The 7,953-nt window shown below is 48.4% G+C and overlaps 1 long non-coding RNA gene across 1 annotated transcript in view; it reads left to right on the top strand.

Moving 5' to 3' along the window:
- Window positions 1–7,953, top strand: part of LOC106150173 — a 91,585-nt gene that overhangs the window by 27,794 nt on the left and 55,838 nt on the right. The gene's annotated exons all lie outside the window — the stretch shown is intronic.

Below are 7,953 nucleotides of genomic sequence, written 5' to 3'. Positions count from 1 at the left end.
ATCTCTGGCTGTCGCATTCTTATCTATCTCCTTACTATCGTTATCTGTGCGTAGGCTCTGGGTAGGCTCTGGGTAGCAGCCAGGCCAGATATTTAAAAATGCTGTGGCCAGACACATGGCCCCTTGACTCCCCTTGAGGCTCTGTGCCCCATCCTAGCTTTCAGAGCCTGCTTATGATTGTGCTTATCTCCCAGAATGCATTTTCCTGTGTACTTTTGTGAAGCATTGTGTGCTTGTGTTCTCTCTCCCTTTTGATTAAAAATTCCCAGAGAGATTTGACAAATGTATCACTGTGTACCTGGTCCCAGTGCTGCGTCTGGCTGGCCACAAGTTTATGTAGCAGGTGCAGGGGCTTTTAGCCTGCTCACCTCTGGGCAGACTTGGTAGCTCCCCTGCCTCCTCCATGGGCAGAGTCTGTCTGTTGGGAAAAGCCAACGCAGAGGAATAAGTTTCACTATTCAGGGCTCTGGCTGTGAGTGAGCCTTTCATGCTTTTGATTTTGGGTTCTGGGTAAGCCTGTGTTTCTGGGTGGGTGTGCAGCAGTTGTGAGTGTATGTACATGGGGTGCTGTGGGTGTGATTTGGTTTATGCAAATGTGGGGGGTGCTGTGCTGGTGTGTATATGAACATATATGTGCAGTATATGCATATAGGGTGCTCATGCATTAATTAGGTGAAGGAGCAGGTGTGTGTGTGTGTGTATTGTTGGATGTGTTGGATGCATGGGAGAGCAATACGGAAAGTGGGCATGTGTGTAGGGTGTATGTGAGTGTTTGTGGGGTGTATAACCTCAGACATTCTGTTGTAAAAGAACAGAAAAGAGTCCTCACCTGGCTTTCCCTGGGGACTTGTGCTTATCTATGGGAGAAGCCTACGAAGTAGAACATGGAGCAAATGGTTTTGGAAATACAGCTACTGAGTGATAAAATCAAGGGGCAAATGTCGTACTTGGTGCCTAATCAGGGTATAGCAAAGAGCCACTATTAAGCCTCTGGTAGCCTTTGAGGTTCAGTGGCCAGGCTGCTGTCCCCTCCAGAGAAATTACAAGGGAGAGACCCTGCTCTCTCCACACCAGGCCAGGAACACGAGCTCCTTATGTGAGGACAGAGCGGAGCAAGTGCTATGAACCTCACCTTACTGAGTCCTTGAAGGTCACACAAGGAATGGTGGCATCAACTCTGAACTGAGAAGTCCACATTCTCTCCTTCTCCTCTCTGTCTGACAAGGGAAGAACTGGCACAGCCAGTTACAATCTGCCCATAAATCATAAATATGATTCGTGATTACACCCTGGCCAAAGGTCATGGGGCTTAAGGGAACTGACACTAGCTGTTCGTGAGAAGTGGTTTTCAGTATCACAGGCTTGTGTTCACACAAAGTCTTATACACGAGCTCAGTACATAGAACTAGCTAGAGTGTAGCTATTCTGGTAAGCTGAGGGGTGTGGTGGGGAAGGGGAGGCTGCTGGAGTCCTGGCCCTCACTGTGCCCTGACCCCATTCTCCTGGCCCCGCCAGTTTGAAACTTCCCTTCCATAAAGACCAAAAGTCTCATTGTAAAGGGAGGTAGAATGAATTGTCCAAGGTCACAAGTGCAGCCCCATAAATGAGCAGCCTCCTGAATGGCTGGTCTCAGCCACACTGACCTGTCCCTCTGGGCCAGCCCTAAAACCCTGCAGGGGATGGAGGGGCAGAGGGAATCTGGCTGGACAGGTGAGCTGGCTTTGAGGGCTTCCCCAACATGGAGATCAGGGAGGGAAGGAGTGAAGGTGCTATTTGCAGGACTGTGATCAGTGAAAACTGCAATAGATCTTTCAGCTTCTAGTGTGCTGAGCTGAAGCAGAAACCTGGCCTTCTGGGGAAGCACATACTTTCCCTCCTATGAAAAATCTTAATACCACATACACTGTCTTAAGAATTGATAATAATGGCTCAAGGTCTCCCCTTGGAGAGATCTCCCCTTCTGCCCTAAGCCAGATTTCTGCCTGGTGCCCCAGGTTTAACTATGTGCCCTTTGCTTTACTGAGCCACTCACTGTGTTGATAATAATATCGACAGATAATAATCCACTTAATCTGAGCAGTATCCTTAAGAAGGAGGGGTGATTATTAATCACATCATCTCCACTTAACAAATTTGGAAATTGAGGCATGGAGAGGTGAAGTAACTCACTCCTTGGGTCACATAGCTAGAAAGGAACAAAACTGGATTCAGATCAGAGACCGTTTGGAACTTGCCCACCACGGTCCTTACCTATGGGCTGCTGGACATCTGTTGGCTGAGGGAGCCAGGCAAGGGTCCTCACACCAGCCATGGGCCTCAGCTCCTCAACTCATGGGACTCAGCATAGTCACCACCTGTGCTGAGGTCTGGGTGATCTTTAGTACACACAGGCTCAGTTACCCCTGGCACCACAGGCACCCCTGCTCCTGCCTGTGTGTATTCCATCTGGGCAAGCGTAAGTTAATGGCTTCTTACTGTCTGTAGAGTAACAGCCAACATCTTCAAGGGGGACCTCAAGCCTCTGCCAGATTCAACCTCTCCTATCACAGGGTCTAACCCTCTCTAACGTTTGTCCTCTGCCTCTCTGTCTCCCTGCTCCTGCAGGACCTATAGCCAAGCTATTTGCCTATAGATTTTCCAGTCCTACTCTTCCTTTGGTGTTCAACCTGATGTCACTACCTTCTGGGTCCATTCAACATGGTATGTTCTCATGGCTTAATGCTTCTTTCCTCCCTGCTCCTCACCTGACTTGTTATTACACGGCTATTAGTGTAACTGTTTGATTGAGATCTGTTGTTCTCAACCCTGACAGTGAACTCCCTGCGAGCAGAGCCTCATTTGCCTTGGCGCCTCCAGGGCCTTACACATTAGCTGACCCGTGTCAATGAAACGGCATACCAGCAGGGGTGATAGTCTTTGCTTTGAAATTTCATAATGCGAAGTACGAGCTGACCCCCTCTATTACTAACTTCAAGGACACAAAGTATTCTCAAATTAGATTCTGGTTCCTTTTACTCACCTCAGACCACACACTAAATAACAACACTTGACATTTGTGGGAAATACATCGTTTGCAAAGAGTCTTTTCCTGCCTTGCCCATTTTTGGTTCTTTTTACAGAGGCGTAGAATACTACCCTCCATTTATAGTAAAAAATATTGCAGCTCACAGGGTGATGAAGCCTGCCCAGGGTTACCCAGCTAGGTATGGGAGCTCAGAGTGGGTCCCAGGTATTCTGATGCCCCATCTCTTTCCTCATCACCTGCCAGGCGCTCCACGGAGACCTTCTCCGTGTGCTGCTCTTTACTCTCAGTTCTGAGAGAGTCAATCTCCCATAAAAAGAACAACCATTATTTCCTTCTTCCAATTCAACAACGACCTTTGCGTCTACATCTCCTAATCAAAAGGGAATGCCTGGCTGCCCCTGACTGCAGGTCCAGGCCCATCTGGGGAAGAGGAAATGGTAATCAAAATAAGCAAAGCTCCAATTGCAGTTCTCTGGGGACACTGCCCATCTCTAATTCAGAGCTGTAACGGCCAGAGCAGTACTATCTTCTGGACACTATCTCTGTTGAAGATAGATCACAACTCTTTGCCCCTTTGGCACCATACAGTTAATGAGCCGCTTGCGAGGCTGTGACACATGGCTCAGCAGATGAAAACCGGAATCCACAGTCTGCTGGCCTCTGAGGCTGGCCCAGGCACATGCGTTGCTTGCATATCGTGTGTGTGAGGAGGGTGGGGTAGGGGCACTGCTAAGTGGACATGGGGGCTGGACCTGACCCTCCCAGTGTGCCCAACCTGGGCAGGTACAGGAGGAAGCAAGTGAGAGGGGCCGTTCTGGATGGCTCCGCTCTGCTTGCTCCCGCACAGCCTGCGCACGCACCTCCAGGCATGCAAGGGCATAGCAGCTGCCGGAGAGCTTTCCATCCTCTCCTTTTGCTACAAACCTTTCTTTCCCCATCAAGGATTCTCCTCAGTGGAGAATCAGGATGGGTTCTATTCTCTCGAGCTCTAAACTAAAGGTATACTTTCCCCTTCTGGATGGCCAGCAGTGTCATTCATGGTATAGAAGAGGTGGAAGGGGTTGTAAAGCATCTCTGGCCTCTGTGAAGATGGTTTCCAGAGAAGAAACACCCGCTCCAGGTTCTCCTCACTGGTCCAGTGCAGCATTGACTACCACCCACAGAATCCCTAGTCAGGGTATAGTCCAGCTGCTTGCCTATTCTGTCCTGGCCTTTCCCTGCTTGTCCCAGCCTCCGTGCCTACCCTGCCAGGCAGGACTTATATGCACTCACCTGGTCCCCATGGGACATCCTGGAAACTGCAACATGTTGCTGCCCGCTAGCTCCAGGTTCCTGGCTGCATGTGGCATATATATTTCTTCTCTGCCCATGGCCAAGCTAGAAGTCCAGTTTCTCAAGAGGCACTTCGATGTTGAAGGTATACCAGGAGACCCAGAACAGCAGACTGAAAGCCAGGAACAGGGCCCCTGTGAAGACCAAGAAGTCCCAGTAATTCAGAGTGGCAAAGATGCCCAGCAGCAAAAGCACCAGGCCCACAGTGTCACACAGGAGACCGAGGACAAGGATGAGCACACAGCGACCAGGATGGCATTTTCCACAGGGCCTACCCAGGAGCATTGCCCAGGAGCAGCAGGAGGAGTCCAGCTGCACTCCCAGTCCTGATTTGCATGTGAGGTGGCAGTGCTGCCTGCTGCTGCCTTCTCTCCCTCTGGGTGTGGGCAAATGATTGAGCCAGCGTGTCTTGGAGCCACAAGGAAGTACACGTGGGTCCACTTTTATGAGTCCAGCAGCCAGTGGGGCAGGATAGCTCTTAACTGTTTCATGGTTCAGGAATGAACTCAACCCAAACAATCTGATGTCACTGATGATTGGGCGGGTCCTGGCTAGAACCAGCCCAGCTATGTGGCAGAGGAATCAGGGTGCCTTTGAATGGGTTGGGCAATTCAGGGTTATTGTGGCCCTGAAGATGAGGCTGGTCCACATCTTGTTCTCTGATGTGGGAACCAGAGAACTGAGAGTCCTTTTCTGAGACTCAGCAGCTTCGTCTAGTGGAATACAATAGGGTTTTCTTCCCTTGCTCCTTCCTCCCTGACATCCTGGTGTGTAAAGGAGGTTTTATGTAAAGGACATAGACAAATGTTTGTGGACATCAGTAGATGCTGAAATGATGCTCTAAGAATTGATCGATATTAGCAAGAGAAGATGTGCTTGTCCTATAGATTCTCCCTTTTGAAGACAGAAGGAACAGAGCATCCTACAGTGATGGACAGGCAGAGAAGAGATGCTGGCAAAGATAAAGACAAAGTCAGAAAGTCTAAGTACACACAGAGGGCAACTGTGAGAGAAGAGACCTCTGGTTTCTATCAGCACTGGACTCAGGGTGGATCATGAGGCAATTTCCAGAGAAAAGTGAGGGGAGGTTACCTGGTCTGTTGATTCTGTGTGTTTTACACTGACTGATTTGAGATTTGCTTTCTCTCTTGTAGTGAGATACACCCACATGTTCTTCCAGAGATTGCACATGCTTCTGGGGAGTTATGTATGAAATAGGAGACCTAACGTTGTGGCCACTATCGGGGTGCATAGAGTGAGTATCATAGAGAAAAATGCAGTGATAACTCTCTGCCTCCTTGGCTGTGCTACACAGCTGATCACCCTTCTGTTCCTGAGCCAGGCAGGACCTGCAGCAAGATGCCAAACCTCTCTGGGCCTCCGTTTCTCCTGATAAATGAAGGAAACATTTTCCATTCTCTCTTTCACCTTTCCCAAAGGGTAGAAACAAGTTTAATTTCCTACATGTAAAATAGAGCCAAGATGAGAGAGAAACTTTCAGAGAAGATATTGGAGAGGGTGAAAGGAGAGGGTGAGGATACATAGCCATGGATTTTAGGATCTGAAACGTCATGAAATTTGACCCAAGCTGAACCATCTCTAAGTAGGAAGTGCTGAGATGGAGGCCAGCCTCCTACCCAGGATCTGTGGCCTTTCCCAGCATCCTCAGAGGAGGTCAGCCCCTGTATGAATACCTCGATTGCAGGAGAGGCTGCTAAAGTTCTAACTTACAGTCCCAGCTTCAACTAGGAGAGAGTTTGCTGGGAAGAACAGTTGATGAACAGTAATGGTCTCTCTTCAGGGCAAGTTGGGTACCCTGAAAGTGGCTGTAAAGGCTCAGGTATGTCCTAAGCTGGCCTCATATAGGTTCTGAGGTACCTTTCAGAGTCCTGTGTGTTTTGTGTATACGTGTGTGTGTGTGTGTGTGTGTGTGTGTGTGTGTCTAGACTTAGGTATGTCTAGTCTAAGGTGGACAAAAAGTTTAGCACTAAAATTTTTATGTGCTGAGAAATCTCTTAGTCTTGTTCAACTAGGATCTTGGTTAATGTATTATCTTCTGACATGCTGGGTCAAAGAGAAGCTGGTAATAAGAAAGCATTGCCACTCTACCCCTACTTTGGGGTGTCCTCCCTCTACATAGAGGCTGAGAATCCCAGGAAAAATTTGGTCAGGCTCTGGATCTCTTCAAGAGTCTTAGTAGTATAGCGGTCCCTCCATATTCACAAGAGATTGATTCGTTTCAAGACACGCTCCCTCACACACATTGAGTATCCCTCAGATACTCAAGTGCATTATGCTGAGTGGTGTGGTATTTGCATGCAACCTATGAACATTCTCCTTAAAATCTTCTCTCAGTTTAAAATCTTCTCTCAGTTACAGTACTTATAATATCTAATGCAATATAAATTCTAGCTGTTATAGTGTTATACTGTATTGTTTAGTTCCCTAAACAAAAAAGCCCATATTGACCAAAAAAAAAAAAAAAAAAAAAAAAAAAAAGCCTGTACACATCAGCACCGACATAGTTTATTTTCGTTATTTTTGATTTGATGTTGGTTAAATCCATGGATGTAGAACTCATAGTTCCAGAGTGCTAAACTGTACGATTTCTTTCTCTTTCTATGTGTGTCTCTCTGTCACATGTGTGCGTGCATGTGTGCACACTTGTGTGCATGCACACACACACTTCCAGCTGAAAACCTATGATATATTTACAAGCAAAAAGGAACAAAATCTAGACCATTCCCTGCTTCAGTTTCCAGAACTCAATTCCTTGGTATTCACCCTCCAGACAGTAGACATCTCTTTCCTTCCTTGCAGAAGCAGGCTGCTTTGCACACCCTGTTCTGCAGTTGGCATAACACATGGCCATTCTTGGGTGTCTCTAACCCCAAGCCGATGGGCGTGAGCAGCCCTCCACTGTGTGCCAGGCAGCTCTCTTGCTCCTCATCCTGCAGTAGCCTCTGCTGTGTGCGGATCCAGTCTAGGTGTTTGCATAGCTGGGACCTTTGATGAAAAGCCCGGTGAGTGGGAGTTGAGCCTTGGCATGGGGCAGGCTGGGAAGAGGAGGTGGGAGGTGAGAGTATCAAAGGAGAGTGCCTGACGTGTGGGGAATGGGAAACTCTTGGGGTGGAGGCTGGTCTAGACCCAGAGGCAGCTTGTTCGCAAGAAACAGTCATCTGGCATTACAAGGAGCAGCTCGCTGTATCCCCTTTTAGCAAGAAGGGCTCCATTACCCTCTTTCCACAGCAATTCTCCATGGCACACTCACCTGCTGTGACCAAGAGCCACTGTTGGAAACAGCCATGTGGCTTTGCCAGGCTGCTGGTATAGAACACCTCAAACTTGGTGGCTTGATCCACAGATATGCATTCTCCCTGGTTTGGAAGCTGAGTCTCAGGATGGGATGTTGGCTTTGAGGGAGAAGCTGTTCCAGTCCTTCTTAACTTCTGGGAGGTCACTGGCAAGCTGTGGTGCTCCTTGGCCTCAGGAGGCCTCACCTTGGCCTGGTGAGGTGCTTTACTTGGTGCTCTCCCTCTGTCGAATTTCCCCTTTCTCATAGGAATATCAGTCATGTTGGGGAAGGGACACGCCCT

This window comes from Chinchilla lanigera, unplaced genomic scaffold, assembly GCF_000276665.1.
Source record: "Chinchilla lanigera isolate Chin_1 unplaced genomic scaffold, ChiLan1.0 scaffold00066, whole genome shotgun sequence".
NCBI classification, from domain to species: Eukaryota; Metazoa; Chordata; class Mammalia; order Rodentia; family Chinchillidae; genus Chinchilla; species Chinchilla lanigera.
This window is presented reverse-complemented; position numbering and strand designations above follow the sequence as displayed.